Source organism: Panthera pardus, unplaced genomic scaffold (assembly GCF_024362965.1).
Source record: "Panthera pardus isolate Hobbes unplaced genomic scaffold, ASM2436296v1 HiC_scaffold_13, whole genome shotgun sequence".
Classification (NCBI taxonomy): domain Eukaryota; kingdom Metazoa; phylum Chordata; class Mammalia; order Carnivora; family Felidae; genus Panthera; species Panthera pardus.
This window is the reverse complement of record NW_026526688.1, coordinates 131,345,832-131,369,199: the sequence shown is the minus strand read 5'-3', so window position 1 is coordinate 131,369,199 and position 23,368 is coordinate 131,345,832. Positions and strand designations below refer to the sequence as shown.

At 37.9% G+C, this 23,368-nt stretch overlaps 1 protein-coding gene across 3 annotated transcripts in view; it reads right to left on the bottom strand.

Moving 5' to 3' along the window:
* Positions 1–23,368, bottom strand: part of GPRIN3 (GPRIN family member 3) — a 66,632-nt gene that overhangs the window by 12,380 nt on the left and 30,884 nt on the right. Inside the window, exon 1 of one of the 3 annotated variants that reach the window (XM_019464455.2) lies at positions 4,879–4,995. The exons of the other annotated variants lie outside the window; for them this stretch is intronic. The gene's annotated coding sequence lies outside the window, so the exon portion shown is untranslated. Of the gene's footprint in view, positions 1–4,878; positions 4,996–23,368 lie in introns of those variants that run through there. 3 annotated transcript variants of the gene reach the window in all.

The following is a 23,368-nucleotide window of genomic DNA, read 5'->3' as shown; positions in this document are numbered from 1 at the left end:
ATTTTAGTTTACAATACTTCCACCTGCAAAACCTTTTTTTAAAAAGAGCTGTAACATTATGGCCTGGCGAGACCTAGCAAAAGGAAGTATTTTTATTAATTGTAGGTGCATATTGTGTATTGTTACAGCTTTCTTAGGGAAGCAGTTTAGTTTTTAAAGCTAAAAATACACATGTCCTCGACTCTGTGATCCTAACTCTATCAACAGATGTAAAATACCAGCATATATAGATAGGGATACAAGTATGTTTACTGAAGTACTATTTGTAGGGGCAGAAAAACTGGATGCAAACTGATTTCCATGAAAAGGGGGAGTAGTAGAATAGATCAAGACATATCTCTACTGTAGAGCATAATGCAACCATCAAAATAAACAGTTAATTGGGCTGTAACTTTTCAATTGGGAGGGATTTCTCCAAGGTATGGCTGAGTGAGAAAAGCAAGGTAGAGAAAAGAATATATACATTTTCCTTTTTGTGACACAGTGACTTAAAACACACAGTGACCTAAACACACAATGACCTAAAACAGACTGTGTATGTGTACAGACATGTTTGTATACGATTATATAAATTCTAAAAATATTTAGACTGAGACATATTAGGTCTTAAATGGAGGGAATGTGAGGAGTAGAAGACAGTAAAAGAGAGATGGAGGTACTGAAAGGTGGGAAAAAACTTAATTTTTTAAATCTGAATTTTATTTACTTATATTTTTATTTGAGAGAGAGAGCGAGCGAGCAAGCATGGGAGGGAGGGGCAAAGGGAGAGCAAGAGAATCTTAAGCAGGCTCCATGCTCAGTGTGGAGTCCGACACAGGGCTCTACCCCATGACCCCTAGGATCATGACCTGAGCCGAAATCAAGAGATGGATGTTCAACAGACTGAGCCACCCAGGCGCCCCTTCCCATCCTTGGTCTTGACTGTTTTCTGCTAAAACCCTTTGTCCAGGTGTATATTCCATTTCTTCCTTATTGGAGTTTTCTGTCGCACTCACTTACTGGGCACCAAGCCTGTCTTCCCCTCTGCCCCTTCCTCATCCGCCTATATTATGCCTTTCCTCCCACTCTCTGCCCTCCTCATCCTCAAAAAGCCTACCCATTCTTCAAGGCTCCACTTAAATCTCATTTCCTTTCTGAAGGCCTCTAAAGCTTTCAAGTCATAAAGTCTTTCTCTCTTTTAAAAATCGTACAGCTGTGGTCATCTGGGTCCTTCTAATGTGCTGTTTTTGTACCTTTGTTACTCGTGTAAATGTCTTATTTCTCCAAAAGTACTTCAAGTTCCAGGAGGGAAGGGGACAAGCTTATTGATTCTTTTCTGTTCACTCCACAGGAGACAGTGCAAAGTCTTGTGCATAAAAAGGTGTTAATTGATCCCAACTTCCCTCCCAAATGGCTATTATTAAAGCCTTGCCAAACTTCAAAATAATAGGAAATGTTAACCCATGACATGGAATATTAATCAAAACACACAATTTAAAAGAGTGCTATTTTTAAAAGTAAAAAAAAAAAGGTTGTATCTTATTTATGAAACTTTATCTGAATTCAGTGTTAGGCAATTAAAAACAAGTACATTGGACACCTGCTACAAAAGCGGGAAGGTTTCATAAAGCCAGGAGTATAGAACATCTCCTGTGTTATATAGCTGGAGCCAAGAAACCTGGTTTGCAAAGAGGACTGTGAAATATAAGCAGCTCAAAGTTCAGCAACTGAAGCTGAAAGACTTAGAAAAAGACGACATTTCATAAAGCTCTCAGAATTCGCTGTGTTTACTTCCATTTTCCACAGATACCTAGTTGATTATACTAGTTTAACTTTAAAAGGTGTTTCCTTTTGTTTACTTTGTCAATAGAGGCAAAATCCATCAATTCAAGAATCAAGAAGAAAGGGGCCCCTGGGAGGCTCAGCAGGTTGAGTCCGATTCTTGATTTTGCCTCAGGTCATGGTCTCCAGGTTCCTCAGACTGAGCCCGGAGTAGGACTCTGTGCTGACAGTGTGGAGTCTGCTTGGGACTCTCTCCCTCTTATTTGTGTTTTTTTCCCCTCTCTCTCAAAATAAATACACTTAAAAAAAAAAGAATCAAGAAGAAAAAACAGATTCTTGGCTCATACTTGTGATCTGAAACTCTTGATTCATGGATAGATAGGAAATCAAGACTTTTCTCAATCATATCTGCTAAAGTAATTGTTACAACATCTCCATGTGTCCAGGAATATTTTCCCCTCCCCTCTCCAACTAGAAGCAGAAATCTATAGTCTCCAATAGGTTAGACAGATAGGGTATTTTAAAAGTGTAATTACTTGGTGGTTTAGAGTGGGGAGTGTGTATCTTTAAAATCAAGCTGAGTCCATTATGATAAGATTTAATAACCTCTACAAATGAAATTGCTAACAGGTAATCCACAGACTGAATGAATCCCTGCAGGTGTGTGTGTGTGTGTGTGTGTGTGTGTGTGTGTGTGTGTGCGTGTGTGTGAGAGAGAGAGAGAGAGAACTGCACGGTTTCCCCTTCTCTTCTCTCCCTTTCTTCCCCCTCCTCTCTTTCCTCCTTCCCCCTTCCTTTTCCTTTCTTTTTTTGTTTTATGAATTGAAGAGATCTTTCATAAAAAGCCAGATTTCCCTCTTTTTGTTAATTTTTAAAAACTCAGAAGGTATGCGTTTCTAGGCAGCAACCACCAGGTAGTGATGATGAGGGCTGGCTACGTTGTTGAGCATGGACTTTCCACATGGCCCATTCCCCACTACCTTGCTTTCCTGGTTTGTTATTACTTACCTGGGCTTGTGTGGGCAGTCAAATTTGAGAACTTTGGTCTAAGAATACTGACAGAGTAGACTTCCCAACCTAATTTTTAGTCCTCTGAGAGCAGTTCAGCATTGTCTTTAAGAACATGGACCCTGGGGCAGAATTCCTGGATTATAGTATCAGTTCCACTAGCTAACTCTAACTCTGTGTGCTTGGGCAAGTTAACTTAACCGCTCAAGGAACCCATTTCATCTATAAATTGAGGATAATAATCATGGTACTGCCTCAGTGGGATATTGTGAGGAATAGATTTAACATTTAGAACAAACAACATCTTGGCATATATTAAACATCTTATGAGTACTAGCTTCTTTTGAAAACCTTGATATTTAGGCTTTGATCTGTGTTAAAGAAAAAAACTATTCTGACACTTGTGAAAATGGTAAGGAAGACTTTACTTAGGACTATTGGGATACGTGTCAAGACTACTGCATAGAGAGAGAACGATCAAGTTCAACTCCAAATACAATTGCAGTAATAAGTGGGGATTTTTAACTAAAGAGCAGTTAAGGGGGGGTGTCAGTGGATCAAACATTACTAAGAGGAGAAATCAAAGGTACAGGGACTCTTGTTGAATGCAGGCCAAGTGATCAGACACCAACTAGGGGATGGTGGGAGAGTGGGAAATTTAATCTGTTATTGAGGATATCAGATATTAAGGGTGGGAGGATTCTCTCTAAACTGGCTTAGCAGGATTCTTGCTAAAACTGGAGACTACAAGAACAGGCATGGAAGCCCAAGACCGAGGCCTAGTCAATAAGAGGGCTCAGAGGAGTCTGACTAAGGTTGGTCAAAGAGAGAGTCTTTGTCATATGCACTGGTGAATATGGATTTTCTTATAATACTCTCTGCAGCAATATGAATTCTTTCTGAATTGGCCATAAATTGCAAAGGAGCTAATGGTATCTCTGATTTTGTCTTTCAGTTTGATAGGAACTAGATTCTTAATAGCAGGTGTCTTTGGTCCTTCTGCCCTTAAAAACATGAGCAAGGATTTAAGGCCTTATTGCAGCAATGCAGCAAGCCTGCAAGGTAAATATTATCCACCTTTTACAGGGAAGGAAACTGAGGTCCAGAGGTTAAGTAACCTACTCACGGCTGAATACCTATAATTCCTATTGAATTGAATTTTTATGGGTGCAAATGCCTGGGCTCTTTCTGTGAGCTTCCTTATTATCTGTAACTCTGGAAAGAAAATGTAAAGCAAGAGAAATATAGATCTCTATCTCTATCTATCTATCTATCTATCTACCTACCTACCTACCTACCTACCTACCTATCTATCTAGAGGAGAGAGAGAGAGACTTCTTTTTGCAAGTGATCTGCAACCCAGGGGCAGCCTGCATGGCATTAACACAGACTACCATGACATTCATACCTGGTCACTTTATGAAAAGCCTGCCTTGCCGAAGGCTGACACTGCCACCATTCATCCTGAAAATAGTGGGTTCCACTACTATGCCACGCTGCCTATTTTCATAACAGACACCCACGCTTAATAAGACAAGCAGCAGGGAACCTCAGCCCTTTGTGATTTGCTCCAGAGCTGCTCTGGTGGGAAGAGCATTAGACAGAAAGAACAGAGAGAGGCTTGGCAGTCCTGGACCGGCAGGATGCTAGTACATTGCAGGTCATGGCGATAATCTTGTGCACAGCAATTACCTTTGCCTACTTCAGAACTGCCGCATTGCTAGAACAAGGACTTCAGGATGTCATCGCATCTCTTTTAGTGACATTCTAGGTAAGTGTTACAGGGACCTCGGTGATACCTCTGTCTGCAGATATCTGACAGCAGTTTTTAGCCTTCAGATGGATGATGCAAAGACCCTTGAAGAACAGTGAGGCAAGGGGTAAGAGACTATTAATCCTTAAGAAAAGGATAAAGAAAAAAAATGTCATCTGGCATCCTATTCAACCTGATTTTATTTTGCTCCCTTTAATCAAGAAACTTTGCCTAGATATTTGCATTCTGAGCCCAGCAGATTGTGCCAGTGCACAGTTTTAAGGAGAGGTGATTCAATCCCAAGAAACACCCACAAGCTAGGAAAAGCAGTTCGTTCTTTCTTTAAAAATTCATACCTTCGCAGTAACAGCTGCCTCAAATGCACTTCAAAGATACTCGCTGAAAAATTGGTTCTTCCCTTCGAACTGCATCTAAAGCAAATCAGAATGGCTGAAGAGACAAGAAGGCTGTTTTGCTCAGTGCCATTGACAGTGCCCGGTAGACTTTTAACCCTAATGGTTACTTTAATAAAGGCACAGGAGAAACAAGCCGCATCCTTCTCCCCATTCAAGTCATTTGTTCCACGCTATTCTAGAAAAACAAATGCATGGTTTATTATCTCATTGAATTCCACTGTAAGTAGGGCCAGATAAAAATCTCTTAAGAAGTAAAAAAGGGCTTTAAGACGCATGAAACCCCAAGCAGATCCCCATCTTTTGTCAAACACAAAATGTGAACAGGCGGCTTCTAAATTCACCACAGATAGAAATCACACGGCTCAGCGAGCGCTTACATTTTTACTTTCTGTATTCCAGACACAGTTCTGCAGGTGAACTTAGTTAATCCTCAGAATAACTCCATAAGGATGAACCTACTATGAGTTCCACTTTGCAGATCTGGAAGCTGCGGCAAGACCCCACAAGCAATCAAGGTTAAAGACCCAATTTGAATCCAGACCCTCTGAGTACAGAGTCCATGTTGTTAACCAGTTTTACACAGGGTTGAAATAGGGCACTTTTCATGGAGGCAAGCTCAATGACCTGTGGAGGAAGCCTCATCAGACAATATAGGAAACAATGGAAAACTCAAAAAAAAAAACCCAAAAAACAAACAAAAAAACCCACATAGCCTTAAACCCCTCTCACTGATTCGGATGAACAGAGGTAAACTAGACTACACAAAAATTCCTGTTCTTCATAATGATTAATCCCATTTGGACATTTTAAGGGCCACAGACTTTTCTGGGAAGCTGATGAAAACTAGGGACCTTCTCTCTAGAAACACAAACTTGCCCACACATGTGTTTGCAGGTAACTTTAGGGGGTTCCTGCCTGGAAACCATTCCCAGACCATCCATTAATATCCTTTTATCTAAGAAAAAAATTTTATGATAGGAAAAGATAGGATTCAGTAGGCAAAGAGGGAAAGGTTAAGACCTGAGGTCCCGGGGTGGGGCAAAACAGGTATTTGGGAACAATGCCAGGAGGTTCTGACCACAGCAAACCCCCTTGGAGTAAGGTTCCTCTTAAGACCATAGCAGACACCACCTACTCCCCCTCAGGTTCCCCTCAGTAATTTGACAAAAGACCTAACTAAAAATTAGTAGACAATAAAAACAACTTCAGTATGGCCATAGACCACCCCTCATACAATGGCATCCGCCAATGAGGAATGGACAACCCAGCTCCCAGAGTGATCCAGCCAATAAGGGTAGGACCTGAGAAGGAGCAAGGGGGAAAGGAAGGTGGGGGTGATCAGAATTTTACAGAACAAAGTCCTTTGCCTATTGTCGTGGGCATTCACTTTCTAATGTCCCCTCTCTATAAAGAGAGCTTTCACACTATTCTTACTTCTTACATTTTGATCTTATACTCTGACAAACTTTTGCCTGCTGCTCATTTTATTTTGTGTCCACCTCTTCGTTCTTTGAAGTGCTAGACAACGAATCCCGGTATTGAGATAAAAACAACAAACAAACCAACCCTTGCAGCACCACCACAAAATTAAATTTACCTGCCTCACATTGTTGTTATAGCATTTAAAGGAAATGAGCTAAATACTTAGCATAGTTTTGGGAAGATAACAGATAATCATGAATTATTACTATTTTAAAAAATTATTATTTTGGCGTCATTTACCCGAGGAGGCATGCATTATGCGATATATTTCATAATGACTCTGTCTTAAGTGGTCCAGCAGAAATGTTTACTTTTTATATTCTCCCCAACCCATCTAAAGACTATTATTTGAAGAGGAAACTTTTAGCTAATTCACAAATTAGCACAAAAATGAGGTCTATTCTTTTTAGGTCATGGGTGACACATGAACTTTTGGGTTCTTTCTCAGCAAAATCAAGACTTAGGTTTTAATGACCTTGAAAAATTAACCCCTCAAAAGCACTATTTTCCTACCTGTGGAGATAACTCATAGCTAAATATCAACGTTTCTATTTAAAAATGCTTAAAATAAGTTTTTTTTTTTTTTAATTTGAACTCTTCTGGGGAAACATGAATAAAATAATTGTTTTGTTACTTCCTCCCTTGTCTAATCAAACTGGCTCTTCTCATTTACTCTGTTTGCCTGATGGATATTTGAATCTGAATGTTTTCCTCTTCTTTCGCAACTCGGCTCTGAAGGATTTCAATTGCGAGCGTATTTTAATTGCAAAGAAAGTGCAACAGGATCTCTGGGCTAACTAATGGTTAAACAACACCCTATTAGCCATAAAATAAGAGCTCTGTATTTGCATTTTAAAATCCTGGGTGAGATATGATCTAAGCTGCCCGCATCCCAATTTTCTCAGGATATATTTAGCGCCACTCAGCCTTACAAACAAGTATTCTTGTCCTTGCTCGGTTCCTCCCTGACCTTGCTGATAGCCGGCCGCCTTTTCCCCTGGCTGCCGCACTTCCCCTCACACGCCAAGTCGAGCTCATTAAAACCAGGCCTCCGCTCCACCTGCTTTCCCTCCGGCAAAGGCGAGTGGGGGCCTAAACGGAGACCCTGGCTGCCCAGCTGCAGGCGGAAAGCTTTTAGCGATTTCTGCTTTTAGCTCACGTCAGACACGGGCCAGGAACCTCTCCTTGCACACTTGCTTCTTTAATCATTTTGAACGATGGGAACGTGCCTGGTGGCAGTACCTGTGGTGAAGGAAACAGGAAAAAAGCCGTACGTGGAGCCGGTCAGTTGGGGCTGTTCTGCTCCTAGAGAGCAGGGAAACCCCGGAGAAGGCAAATTAGGAAGTAGATAGATTCCTCAGGGCCTGGCATCTGGACCTTGTGCACAGTGCTGCCTTTCTGCTGAAGGAATCATACACATTCTTTGGGGGCGCCTGGGTGGCTCAGTCGCTTAAACGACCCCCGGACATCTGCTCAGGTCATGATCTCTAGCTTCCTAGGTTCAGCCCTGCATGGGCCTCTGTGCTGACAGCTCAGAACCTGGAGCCTGCTTGGGATTCTGGGTTTCCCTCTCTCTCTGCCCCGCCCCCTGCTGGTAAGCACAGGCGCAGGCACACACTTTCTCAAAAATAAAAAAAAAACAAACACATAAAAAACAAAAAAGAAATAAACAATGGGTCACTCTCCTGCTTTACAGTCTGTAAAACACTGTTTCAGGTATCATGAGGTACTTAAAATTTTAATTTTGGCCTAAGGAGATTTTAATACATTTGAGGAGATAAGGACAATTCAGTCAGAAGTTAAAAATGAGCAAGATACTATATAATTAAGTGACTAATGCTGTGGTAATAAACTATATTTAATATATATATTAAATATATATATTTAACATATATATATTTAATATATATAATATAATATATAAATATATATATTAAATATATTTAATAACTAAACTAATATAATTAAATATATTTAATAATTAAACTATATATAATAAACTATACAGTGCTTCAAATCAGGGGAAAGGCCAATATTTTTTATTCAATTGACATTTCCTGGTAGTTTTTTTTTTTTTTTTTTTGTAGGCTAGAAAATATCACCTGTTAAGTCTAAAGAAAAAAAATGGACATTTAGAAATTAAGAGAAAGGTGAAGCAAGTAAGAGTAAAAAAGAATGGTCTTTGATTGAAAAGATAATAATCTCTTAAGTCAGACTGAGATAATTAGGAAGTACTGTTAAATTCATTCACTCATTTATAAGCTGAGTGCCTTCTTTGTGACAGATATTCAGGATACAAATATAAATAAAATATAGTCATGGTTTTGAGGAGTTTAAGGTTCCTGAAAATCATTAATTTCAATACAATAGATGTAACAGAAACCAAAAATAAAAAACAAATGCATGATGGAAGCACATCATTTTATTTGTCATAGACCTTAGGTTAGAGAGAGTGAAGAATCCTAAGGTTTATAAGATGTATTTAATGTGATCGACAAGAAGTAGATCAGTTTCTTACCTTGGCACCACTGACTTTTTTAGAGCAGGTAACTTTGTGGGGGAGGGAAAGGGGGGTGGACTGTTTTGTGCACTGTAAGATGTTTCACAGCATCTCTGGCCTCTACCCACAAGATGTCAGCAACATCATCACCCTCCATTTGTGACAAACATGTCTCCAGACATTGCCAATGGCTCCTGGGAGGCAAAACTGTTGCCAGGTGAGAACCACTGATCTAGGAGATGAGCATATTCACCTTTGATAGTAGGGAACATCTTTAGAATGAATATCTGTGAATTGATGGAAGAGACTTTGGACTTACTCCAGCTAGGTAGGAATTAATGATATAGTTTTCTGTTCTCCTGTTAGAGATAGTGCTCTTCATATTCTGCCTGTGAAAATGCAAATTGGTACATCTATAGAGAACACTTTGCCAATACTTGTCAAAAATATAAGGTCACATACACCTTGACTCAGCAATTCCATGTTAGGCACTAACCTTATGAGTAAAATAAATAAATGTACTCATTGATATATGTGCAAGGTTATTCACAGCATGAAATAAAAGATTAGAAACAATCTAAATGTCCACTAGAAGGGAGAGGGTCAGTTATAAAACTTATGGTACTTTCATATAATGGTGTACTAAGCACCCATATTTAATAAGGAGAAAATCTTTATGTATTGATATGTAACAATCTCCAAAATATATTAAGTAAAACAACAATTAAACAACAAAAAGTCAGCAATAATGTATAAAGTCTTAAGATGCAAAGCAGTATGTTTAATATGCATTTGTATTAAGAGGGGAAAAGCCTTTTGGTTGTATATATATACACTATCTCTGCAACAATAAATAAGAAATTACTATCAGAGGAGGGGAACTGGGTGTTTGGGGGATTGGATGGATGGAAGACTTTTCACTCTATAGCCTTTTTGTACTTTTTGAATTTTAAACTCTGTAAATGTATTATCTATTCACAAGTAATCAAGAAATTAAAAGCTGGTGCTCCTCAACTAGGCAAAACTGAACATTCACATGTGCTGAAGCTTTTCTATCAGTGATGATGGCTTTATGCTGATTTATCCTTCTACACTCTTTCCATCTGCTCTTTGCTATGTAAGAGGTTAGCCTGGCCATGAAATTAGATAAAGGAAACCATAATTTCCTTATCCATGTTGGTTATCTACAAGCTCCAAGCTAGGCAATGTAATCATTTTTCAAAGTCAGCAGCTGAAAAATGCTTTCTAAAGTGATGTCTGTTGGGCCACTAAAAAAAAAGTTTACTTAAGTTTCTTTTCCCAGACTCTCTGACTCCTGTTTATCAGCTGATTTCTTCCCCCCTCCCCTTTCCTATTCCTGGTAGCTCTATCAGCTGGTCCTCATATTATATACATCCCTCCAACAATAAATCCAAGGATGGCCAAAGCCAAATCTATGAAATTGGGTCAAACATCGATGAAAATGATTAATTAATTTTGTCTATATGATGAGAATTAGCTAAATGTAAAGATATGAAATTTAGAATACATATTTTAATTGCCAATTATCAAAGCCACCTCTTCAGGCTTTCCTGAATTAATCGTATTTCACAGCAGTGCATTATCACACTACCGTACCTGCTCTTGATTCATCGATTCCAAAAACTTACCCTCCACTTGCCGCTAATGTTATCTTCCTAAAACAAACATACAGGTATGACACTTCTCTGTGCCAAACAATTTAATGGTTCTCCATTACCAGTAAAATAAGATACACTCTCCTTAGCACAGTTTAAAAAATGTGCTTCATTATCTCATTCGTTTCCCTGTCAAGACTGGTGTCCTGTCTTCATTATCATTTGCTACACCTGTATGTCACTTTTCTTACAACAAGCCTCAAAGAAGGTTTATCTTCATTTTTACAGATGAGAAAACTGACGCTCAGAAAAATGCAGGATGCCCAAGGTTCATGTTCAATAAGTGGAAGAGCTAGAATTCAAAACCAAGTGAGTCTGATTCCCAAATTCTACTGCCTCTCAGAGCACGAGAATGGGAGGTACAGATGAACTCATTATGTATGCAGATAACAGACAGCTAGTGAGTACATCTGAAAAGCATTTTTGAAAGGTAATTCCTCCCTAAGACCGTCCCTGATAACATTAACCAAAAGCCACTGTGCAGTCTCTCGTCTCCTGCAGCAGCTTGTTTTTTGTTTTACTGACCTCAGGGCACTTGGAACATTTTGCCTCATTCTTGATTCTCCAGGCAGAGGGCACAGCCCGGGCAAAGGCAGGAGCTTGTGGGGAAGAGTGAAGAGTTCAGCTTCACAGCTGGAGCTGAGTAGGAGGGGAGGTTAGAGAAGGTGATCACACAGGGCTTCTTGAGGTCTTTGTGCAGGAGTGAGGTCCCTCTAGACGAGGCTACTGTTAAATTGCAAGTCTTCTGACTTCTACTCTCTGTCACTTCAAATGTTCTATTATGCTTACTTGTTTTTCCATAGCAGTAATCACCTTTTAGTGATTAAAAGGTGATCACCTTTTAGTGATTAAAATACTGCAACATTTACCCACTTATTATGAGTATTAGATATTGATTATCTTCCCCTGCTGGAATGCAGGCTCTAAGAGGGCAGCTTTTATCTGCTTTTACTCATTTGTATACCCCAAGTGCCTAGTGAAATGAATGGCCTATAAAAAGCTCACAGCAAACATGTGTTGAATGAATGAATGTTGCCTTTTGCATTTTAGCCTACTTTCATCATATGCCATAGTTTCTTTGATTTTCATTTAGTTTTTACTGGCATTTGAAGATCGATTTTTCCTTGAGGACATACATATATAGCCAAGGTAACCATATATTCTGGATGTTTTGGGGAGGAGTGTATTTTAAAGATACTGAGTTATATTTCCACCATAAATATTCCATACATGCCTCAATTTTCATTTAAGATGTGGTCCTAACAGAAAGGGACACACACACACACACGCGCGCGCACACACACACACACATGTATATGTCTTTTGTTCTTTTTTCCTATTGGCTAATTTAGACAACAAATTCTATTCCTCCAAAGACATCTGCTATGTATGGAGATGGGCAACTTCTAATTCCATCCCTAGAAGGGGTTCATCTTATCCAGCGGCTTGTAACTAACTTATTACAATGTCTCTTTTTGCTTAAAATACTTAGGAGAACTTGTAATATGTAAATAAATTTATAGAAAAATACCAAGCATTAAACAAAATTGTTTCAGATATGTCTTTCCAACCTAGGAAATTCTTCTCTCTGCTCTTACTATCTTTTTTGGAACATTTAAAACATTTTAAAACTTTGTGATGAATTCATCAAGGTAATAGTGGCTAGGAACATACACTAACACTAAAATCCCAGATTACTATGATTTGGTACTAGTCTAAACATTAAAATGTTGTTTGATTTCCAATAACATTTCAGCTGATGTTTATTTACTATACTTTCGTTGAACCAACCTTCCTTCCTTCCCTTTTTCTCTCCTCTTCTTCCCCCTCCCACCTTTTTTTAGTTGGTATAAGCCTAATATGATTTATTTGCCAATACTTCATAATAAATTGTAAAGCATGAACATAAATTGATGCGCTGCTTTTCATTACTTATATTGTAATCATTTTATATACTTTGCAGCTATAATTATAAGATATGAAAAGTTTTCAGAAGTTTCCTAGGTGAAGCTGACAAGTCCACAGAGTTGAGAACCACCATATTATATAAAACCATCTTCAGATAAATTAATAAAACACCATATTTGCTTATTTATGTGGCAGAGATTAAAAATAATGGTCAACATTTGTAAGGGTGGGGTGAGAATGGCATTCTCGGTCATGTTATAGGTGCACAAATTGATGAAGAAAACTACAAATATCTATACCTTTTGAACCAATAATTCTACTTCTGGGAACTGAGCCTAAGAAAGCAAACAAAATAACTGGTAAGGGTTTATGACCAGTGGGTTTCATCATAGGGTTGTAAGCTCTCTACATAACCTCCACCTAGCTGATGAGCTTTCCACTCCCAGTGTAAGATTTACTGATGGAACCCATGACTCATGGAACCTTGGCAGCTGGTAAGCCTGCCTGGTTTGCTCCTGTTATGTGGTATGAAAACCAAGAGTCAGTGGCTCCTTCTGAACTTGTTCACGTCAGTTGTCTTTGTTCTTGTCACTGCGTAATTTAACTATATTACATAAAAAAAGATGAAACTTGAGTGCAAATGTATTTTTGTTTCTTTGAAACTAAGTTGAATGCTTTGATAAGCCCTGACGAAGGTGGGTCCCTAAAAAAATGTAGTTATTGAATAAGAAGTGTGTGAGACAGCTGTCAAAGAGGAAAATAATTATAAACACTTAACATTCTTATTCTTAATTAGGGATGCTTTACTTCAGTGTAACAAAAGTGAAGTAGGAAAATATTGAGGGTCCGTGATGAATTTATGTAAGAAAGAGGATGCAAAACTTCAACCAGGGGTTCCATTCTCAAAGAAAACATCTGCCCTGTATCACAAGGCTCATGCAAATTCAAATGTTTTCAGTTGGAAGAAAAATCTTAAGAATATATGTATCATTTTATAATTCCTTGTTTTCTCTAACTTTTTATCAATTGATTCAACAAATTATGATGCTATAGGCTGCAAGAAATATACATCTAATATAATATGTAGGAAATATATATGTAGAAAAAATATTAGAAGGAAATGTACTAAAATATACAGGGTCGATATATGGTGGGATTATGGGTGATTATAAAAATTTTATTCTTTATTCTTTTTTATTTTTTATTTTTATTATTTTTTTAAGTTCTCTTTTGAGTGGTTTTTAGTTTTTTTTCAATATATGAAGTTTATTGTCAAGTTGGTTTCCATACAACACCCAGTGCTCTTCCCAAAAGGTGCCCTCCTATTCTTTTTTATTTTTAAAACCTTGTAAACGTAGGCTTATTTTAACAATGTAAAATGTAGCAAAAAAAATGTGAGGAAGATTAAGAATGGGGAAACAAGATTCCTACCAAATTGAACCCCAAAGCTCCAAGGTTTCCCATTTTATAATTCATGTTAAATCTCTGCGTTTCCCCATGCTAAGCATATTTATAGTGCAAAAAGTGGGAAGGGTGTTTCTCTATGAAGCTGCACTTCTAGATCTTGTTTTATCTCAATGCTCTGTCTCAGTTTTCAGATATTACACCAGTTCTTTGCCTAAATCAGCTCTGAGCATGAGTCCCAAGTACATGATTAGACTCCACCAGGTATGTGGGAAGAAATCTGGGGTTAAGCTTGCCCAGCTGAGGTAGTCCTATATGGTGCTGCTTTAGAGTACTTAACCAGCTTTAGAAGGTCAACAATCACCCTGACCTAGAAGCACATGATGGCTCTGATTCAAGAGCATTAACAAGCCTTTTCTGGGAGTTGCTTATCATTGCTTCTCATTGGTCCTTGACATTCTTTCCTATCTGGGCCCCAGTCAGTCTCTGGCATCTGGTTTAAGCCATTTAAATGCCACAGTCATTTCTTTTCTACTTCTGGCTTTAAGAAGTATTATCTTCTCTTTCTGCTTTTTTAATGTCTATAAGTGCTACAAGCTTTGACCTTGAATGACTGGGAATATTTCAGCTGTACAGGGGGAAGGAATTCAGAGAAACTCACAGAGAAAGGTGAAGATATAGGGAGAATATACTATTCACTCAGGGAAGGGTGGGTTGTCCTGGAAGTTTAAACATAGTGTACTCATAAACAGGGGTATCACTGAAAATGTTTATCAGCTAGTACACACTTGGATGTGCTTGACTTTATCAGTTTGGATGCTACTTGTAAAACTACTGATTCTGGTATGTAGTTACATAAAAGTGGCTACTGGGAACCAAAAGCTGAGATGGTAGACTGGCTGAGAAAGGAAAGTCTTAATGGCGTTGTTAACAAATTTGGGCTTTTTGGTAGGCAGTAGGAAGCTACTACCTGATTTCCAACAAGCCAGCGAAACAATTAGGAAGTTTATAAAGGAAGCAGGTTTTAATCTGTACTGACTAGCAGGGAAGAATCCACAGGTAGGTAGATCAGTTATGAGGCTACTGCTACATAGCAGGTAAGGAGGAATCCATCGATGTTGTCAGTATAAAGAATATAAAGAAAAAAGGGACATGAAAACCATGGCTGAGGTGGTACTGGAGCGTCTAATGTGCTCCAATGTAGGGAGCAAGGCTGGGGGAAAAAATCAAGGACGATTCCAAGATTTCAAATCAGAGTGATTTGTTGCGGGGAGGCTGTCAAGATGACTCAAGAACAAGAATGGGAAACAAAGCTGGACTAGATACCAAGTGGGTGTCTGTGCTGAGGGTGGGGCAATGGCATGGATGAGGAGCTGTAGCTACTCCTGCCACTGCCATCTCTCTCTGTGTCCAACTCACTCCCAATAAACATATAATCCAATAAAAATAGTGCACTTAATATCCAGCCTCCATTTCTAATTACGTTGGTCCTGCAACTCTCTTTTATATAAAAGTTCTGGAACCAATACTAAGGTGTATGAGTAGTGAACGATGGAAATTGTAGGCTTATAGCCAGAGTGTGTGGGAGCTGGCTCACATGGCTGGTTGTGTTCATCTCTTCCCTACTCTGTGATCAGGAACATCATGTAGGTAGCCTGAAATTGGCCATAGTGGTGGGAATATTTACACCACCGAAATAGGCAAACTCTGCAAATATGGATGTTTTTCTTCCAGAGAACCTGTTGTTGAATATTTATACCTCTCTTGAGCAACTGGCTATGAAAATTTTAAAGAAGTGAAATTTTATAAAAGCTCTTGAATGATTATGAAGCAACATTTAACAATATCAGTTGGAAGGAGAAGGAAGAGCAACACGTACGATTTTGAGGTACACTTGTTACACATGGCTATCAAGATTCACGACAGGTGGGATGGCAAGATTTTTTTCCACCCAGGGGGATCTCTAAACATTTCTAAGTTAGTCGTTGGTTCCTTGAGGGAAAAACTTCTGATTTTTCAAACAGTATGAAATACTGCTTAAAGTACTCTGGCACAAATTATGTTTTTCAAAATGACCACTGTGGGTGGTTCCTGCTTTCATGCTCCCTGGTGCAACGGTCCTGCTGGATTTCCTCTACAAATTTAGTTAACAATTCAACTGAGTGATAATAAATTTTTTCATCAGGCTAGCATGCTGAATGTGTGAAACAGTTATTAAAGAGCAAATCCCCTCAATACTGTAGGCCACTAAACTTTTTCAGGGCACCTTTTTGGAACTATGTCTGTGTTCAAATGTCAACCCCACCCCAATACAACCTCATTTGCCGGATCTTCTCCTCCCTTCTCCAAAATGCCACTGTAGTTTGTATTCACTCTTTTTATAATGAATCATTTCTAAGGCTTAATCCCTCAACTGTGAAATTTATTACAGAAATTGTTAACTAGAGCAGGCAGGATACAAGAAGTGATTATGCCTGAATGACATTTTGGTTGGATTAAGGTTAAGATACCCATTATTGAGAGATATATTCTCCTATACAGAGCAAAATACATCTCTTCAAGCCCACTCGGAAGAAACTATAGATTGTGCAACAGAGATTCCCATGTTATTCTCATGGCAATTATTAGGCTCTAAAAAGAATCCAGTCTCTTGCTATGTGGTTTAAAACATAATTGGTGCTCAAAAATGCTTCTGGAAAGAAAGGAATATTGTTTCGGTAGCAGCAGGGCTCCACTGCAGTAAACTTTAAACAAATATTTGAGGCACTAAAGGAATAAAGGTCCCTTTTGCTTGAAATATTATTTTAGAATTGTCAGATAAATTTAATCAATAGCATGTGAATCTTGAGCATTTATTCATTCTCTTAGTCATCTTGAGTATATTTATTTCTCACTTGGGGAAAAGTATTTAGCAAGATTTGTTGACGATTATCATATTAAAATTACCAAAACAGAACAGATAGTAACATTAAAGAGTATTAAAAAAGTGAAGAAAGGGAAGTGGTCAATTTATTCACCATAAAAAAGGGTAAGGGAGTGGGACTGTAACCGGTTAGGGAGGATGATGGAGAAAAAAACGACCTGGAGCCTGGGCCTGAATGTTGGTGCGAAGGTTACAAAAGTTGTTTTTAATGGAAGATTGCAGGAAGTGGGTGGAAAAGAGAAGGCAGTAAAGTCACAAAATGGCAATTGCTGGTGTTGGGTACCGAGATGGGTCATACTGTACCATACCACAGACATCTTATGTATATGGTGTTCATGATATGAGCTGTTATGGTGGTCATGACAATGATAGCACTTACTATTTTAAGATTTATAAGAATGAAATTCTCTTTTCACATTCGCAATTATTTTTGGGGTATTCAACTCAAACTTCCATTTTGTCTGATTTTGTTTGGTACTTTTCTGATAGCATGTTCGTAATTATTTTAAAATAAGTGTGGTTAGTGGGAATTTTGCTTCAATGGAATATTTAGTGTATCACTTTTTTTTTTCCTGTAAATATATCAGCTATACCAGTGGATTTCAAGCTTTTCGGACACATTCCGGTGTATAAAAAATTACATCACAATTCAGGACATATCCATTCATATCACAACCCATTCATATCCAACTGTTTAGTCTACTAAAATAAAATGTTACTAAAAACAATACTTATCTTTTGATATTTTCTGTTCAATTCCATTACATTTAAAAATGCTAACTAAAACCTACCAAATTGGTACCCATAGTGAGGAACAGACTGAAAAACAGGGAGATTAACTCAGATCCATAGAAAAGATAACCAGGTGGTTAACTTGGGCCTCTGGTACCTAGCACAGAATCTAACATGTAGAGCTTTAGAAATGCTGAAAACAAGAAAGAGGGAGGGAATCACATCTTTTTGGTAGGTCATTTATTTTTCTCAGTTTAAAAAAGATTTGGTAAATCCATTACATGGCAATTTTACTCAGTTTATTTCATCTACAAATTTAGTAAATTTGTTCCCGAGTCTTAAATTCAAGTTAATGGATAATCTCAATTTTAACATTAATCCAACAATCACTACACATTGAGCTTTAAATCTCCAGAAGGTTATGGACAGCATGGGAGTTATAGATGTGGCTATAGGAGCTGTAGCTCTCTGGCAAGCACCATGTCCTGGTGACTGCCACATTTCAGTAAGAGACCAGGCAAACTGTGTGTATGTGTGTGCATGGGTGCCCGTACATGCATGTGCACTGTGTGGTGAGCACTCATACTTGGGGCTATAGGGGCAACTCATCTAAGAGTGAAACAGTGCCTTTGTCTAAGAAGAGAGCTTGAATACAAGATAGGGTTGGCCCTCTGATTTGAAATTAGAACAGAAGCTGGATATCTAATTTTAAATTTTTACCAGTGATGTCTACGTTGTACTATTAAAGGTAGTATAATCAATAAAATAATAACATCCTGCTTACAGCCAGCAGCCACTTAATGCTAGATGGAATTAGCACATTCTTTGACCTTTGGTTGTATTTGAGTATCTTGGAATCAGTAGAAAAAAGGAAGCAAAAGAGAGATAAGAGACTAAGGGACAACTTTCCTCTTCCTTCTTCAGAACAGATTCTGTGACAGTTGGAGCAGATTTGCTCTGGCAGTTTTCTGCCCCAGCTAACATGATAATAATTGCCTCCACTTTTGGAGGAGGAGCAAAATGTAGCCCTCCTTCCTCTCTACTCATTTCCTACCAGCTCTGCAAAGAGCTGCAGAAAACATGTGCAAACCCTTCCTTGGTTGTTATTTATTCCTTCCTTAATGAAATAGACCTTTGTTTGCCTCCTTGTCCACGTCACCAGTAATGACGAACTGTAACATCGTCACTCTAATGCAATATGGGATACTAATCAGACTGGTTAATATTTGCCGATACATTTCATAAAGAAGAAAGAAAAACAAAACCCCGATCTGCCTAACTGATCTTAACAGTGGGCCAGTTTTATGTAGAGCTCTCAGTTTTATAATGAATAATGTCTACAGTTAACCTAGGCCAGGCAGACAATTTCAAGGGAAAGTTCTGGCAGCCATACCTGCCTCAACAGAATTGATTCCAGGAAATTCTTGCTTAAATTAGTAGAACAGGATATAAAGTGTGCCCTGTTTTGACGCTTAAAACTATCTTTTCCCTTGGCCACATAGAAAATAATAGAGGATATTTTTTGATACTGTCAATGAATTTTGAAAACACCAACCATTGTTTCACAAATATTTACTGGTCACCTACTATGCACCAGGTATGATCATGTATAATTGTATTTTATACAACTTTTACTCTTATTTATTCTATGAATTGTCTATACTCTGATCTTTAGAACCCTTTGGAGTATTTATTTTATTTCTATTATTGTAGCTTTTGCTAATTGTATTCTAATTCATATTTTAATGCAATCTTTCTTAATTATAGATCCCCTTCATTAATTAGTATTGCACTAGCTATGGTGGCCCATCAGAAGAGGGATAGAAGTGAGTAGACGGATAAGGAGAAATTAATTATTATTTAATTAAACATATAGGGTCCTTTTAGAGCAGTACTCATAAACTTAGTTGAGAAATATGACTAATTCAACCCTCAGCAAAATGAGGGGAAGGTTTGGAGATTTCCCATATACCTCTGCCCCACACATGCACAGCCTCCCCCACTATTTAAAAAAAAAAAAATTTAAGGCTTATTTGTTTTTCAAAGACAGAGAGAGAGCGTGAGCAAGGAAAGGGCAGAGAGAGAGGGAAACACAGAATCTCAAGCAGGCTCCAGGCTCTGATCTGTCAGCACAGAGCCTGACGTGGGGCCTGAACTCACAGACAGGGAGATCATGACCTGAGCTGAAGTTGGATGCCTAACTGACTGAGCCACCCAGGTGCCCCACAGCCTCCCCCACTATTAACATTACCCACCAGAGTGGTACATTTGTTACAGCTGATGAACCTAAGTTGACGCATCGAAATTACTCAATGACAATAGTTTACATAAGGGTTCATTCTTGGTGTTGTACATTCTATGGGTTTGGACAAATGTATAAAGACATATATCCATCATTATGGTATCATAATACAAATATCAAAATACAGGGTATTTTCACTGCCCTAAAGATCTGTGCTCCATCTCTTCATCTCCCTCTTTACCTCTCCTCTGCCCCACCAACTCCTAGAAAACAACTGATCTTTTTACTTTTTCCATTATTTTGTTTTTCCCAAAATGTCAGATGGTCAAAATCACACAGTAGGTGTCCTCTTCAAATTGGCTTCTTTCACTTAGTAGTATGCATTTAAAATTCATCTGACTTTCATGCGATTTCATTTCTTCTTAGCACTGAATAACACTCTATTGTCTAGATATACCAGGGTTTATTTATCCATCTACCTGTTGGAAGGTGTTTTGGTTTCTTCCAAGTTTTGGTAATCATGAATAAAATTTCTATAAACATCCATGTGCAGGTTTTCGTGTGGATACAAATTTTCAACTCCTTTGGGGAAATACCAAGCAGTGCAACTGCTAGATTGTATGGTAAAAATATGCCAAATTGTCTTTCAAAGTGGCTGTACCATTTTGCGTTACCAACAATGAATAAGGTCTCATTGCTCCATATCCTTGTCAGCATATAGTGTTGTCATTGTTTTAGATTTTAGCCATTCTAATTAGTATATGGTGGTATCTCATTTTTGTTTTAATTTGCATTTTCCTGATGACATACAATGGGGAGCATCTTCTCATAGCTTTTTTGCTCTCTGTATATCTTTGGTGAAGTGTCTGTTCAGCTATTTGGCCAATTTTTTTTTTTTTTAATCTGGTTGTTTGTTTCCTTATTGTTGAGTTTTTAAGAATTCTTTGTATATTTTGAACAACAGTATTTTATCAAATGCATCTTTCTAAATATATTTTGCCAGTCTGTAGCTTGTCTTCTAGTTCCTTTGACATTGTGTTTTGCATAGCAGAAGTTTTTAATTTTAATGAGGTTCAGCTTATCAATTTTTTCATAGATGATGCCTTTGGTGTTGTATCTAAAATGTCATTGTTATACCCAACGTCGCCTAGGTTTTCTTCTAGGAATTTTGTAGCTTTGCATTTAACATTTAGGTCTATGCCCTATTTTAAGTTAATTTTTGTAAAGGGTGAAAGGTCTGTGTATAATTTATTTTCTTTTCTCCTTTTCCTTCCTTTGCACATGGATGTCCAGCTGTTCCAGCATCATTTGTTGAAAAGACTATCTTTGCTCTACTGTATTTCCTTTGTTCTTTTGTCAAAGATCAGCTGACTATAATTATGTGGGCTTATTTCTAGACTCTGACAACATAACAATTTTTCATTGATCTGTCTATTCAGTCACCAATATCAGACTATCTTGATTACTGTGGTAAGTCTTGAATTTGGGTAGAGTTAGTCCTCCAAATTTGTTCTCCCTCAATACTGTGTTGGTTATTCTAGGTCTTTTACCTCTCCATATAAACTTTAGAATCAGTTTGTCAATATCCACACAATAACTTGGTGAGATTTTGATTGGGATTACATTGTATCTATAGATCAGATTGAGAACTGACATCTTGACGATGTTAAGTCTTCCTATCCATGAATACGGACTATCTCTCCTTTTATTTAGTTCTTGGATTTTGCTTATCAATTTTTTAGTTTTCAACATATAGATCTTCTACATATTTTGTTAGATTTCACTTAAGTATTTCACTAAGTTATTTCACTTATTTGGGGTGCTAATGTAAATGGCAGTTAATTTCTTTTAAAAAGATAGACATCTATAGCCAAATTATAGAAAGAACCCAAATGTCCATAGACTGATGAATGGATAAAGAAGATATATATATATATATATATATAGATATATAGATATATATATACACACACACATATATATATACGTGTATATATATATACACACACATATATATATACACGTGTGTGTGTGTGTATATATATATATATATATATATATATATATACATACACACAATAGAATATTACTTGAAGACCAAAAAGAATGAAATCTTGCCATTTTCAACAACATGGATGGAATTAGAGTGTATTATGCTAAGCGAGATGTCAGTCAGAGAAAGACAAATATTATAGGGCTTTATTCATATGTGGAATTTAAGAAACACAACAGATGAACATAGGGGAAGGGAAGGAAAAATAAGATAAAAACAAAGAGGGAGGTAAACCATAAGAGACGCTGAAATACAAAGAACAAACTGAGGGTTCCTGGAGGGGAGGTGGGTGGGGTGCTGGGCATTAAGGAGGGCACTTGCTGGGATGAGCACTGGGTGTGATATGTAGTGATGAATCACTAAATTCTATTCCTGAAACCGTTACTACACTATATGTTAACTAACTTGGATTTAAATTAAAAAAAAAAAAAAAGGCTAGACATCTGTCTTATGTTCCTTTACAGAAATCACACTAATCTGCTATACATGTAGTATATCCTCCCTTCACCCACCCCAAAGCCTTTAAAAATAAAAGCAAAGAAATATAAATGTATTAAAAGATAATGTGAGTGCACTGCAAAGTGTAAAGAAACGAGGAAAAAGTTACAGATTATTATTGTCAGGCATATTGACATCGTGCAGTGTTCCCAGCTTCTTCTCTATTACTCCCATGATGGGAGTTCAAAGGCAGAAGTATCATTTCTCCTACCCTCATTTGTAAATTGGGCATGTTGGCTGGGCAGCGCTCTGTCTACTGAAAATCCAGAAGACGGGCTCCTGAAGCTCTAAATGGAACTCAAAATTAATATTCCCATATGTCTTGGAGAGACATATGTTTATGAAATGACAGCTCATAAGGCTATGTGTCCAATAAGCTTGTTTGGATGGACCTAAATATAAAAATTTTCCATTATAACAATTTTTAATGTCTTTTTTTTTTTTCTGTTCAACAATTCATTCTAATACATGAGCTTCTCACACATCTTGGGATGGACCCTCAGCTCAAACAAAGAATATTTCTCCTAGAGCCATTAAATTTAATGGGAGTATTGGGGCCTCGGGGGACCCTGGAGGAATTGGTACTGGCTCTTTCTTGCTTCAGAACCACTGTGCTTTGCTTGTGCTGAGCCAGATGTCACTCCATATGGCTGCCTGCCCATTCTTACTCCTCTCATCAGATCTACAGCTTAGCTTTGCTCCCTTTATCATGAAACCTTGTGGAGTTAGTCAACAATACTGACCTTCAGATTACTTGTCTGCAAGAAGGAGATTGTCATGTCTGTCCTGTCCACCGACTCTGGGGCCACCTGACATGGACATCTGAGTCATTCCAAATACCTTCTTCCATCATCTGCCCTTGGGTGTCTGAGGCCCTAGGATATATTATCTTGTCACCTGATGCCCATTATTTGACTCATAAGGCCCAGCCTTCATCACTGGATTCCACCCAGTGTCATGCTGCGATCATTGGTAACCTTGATGTGGATGAATCCAAAAGACTTTCTTTCTG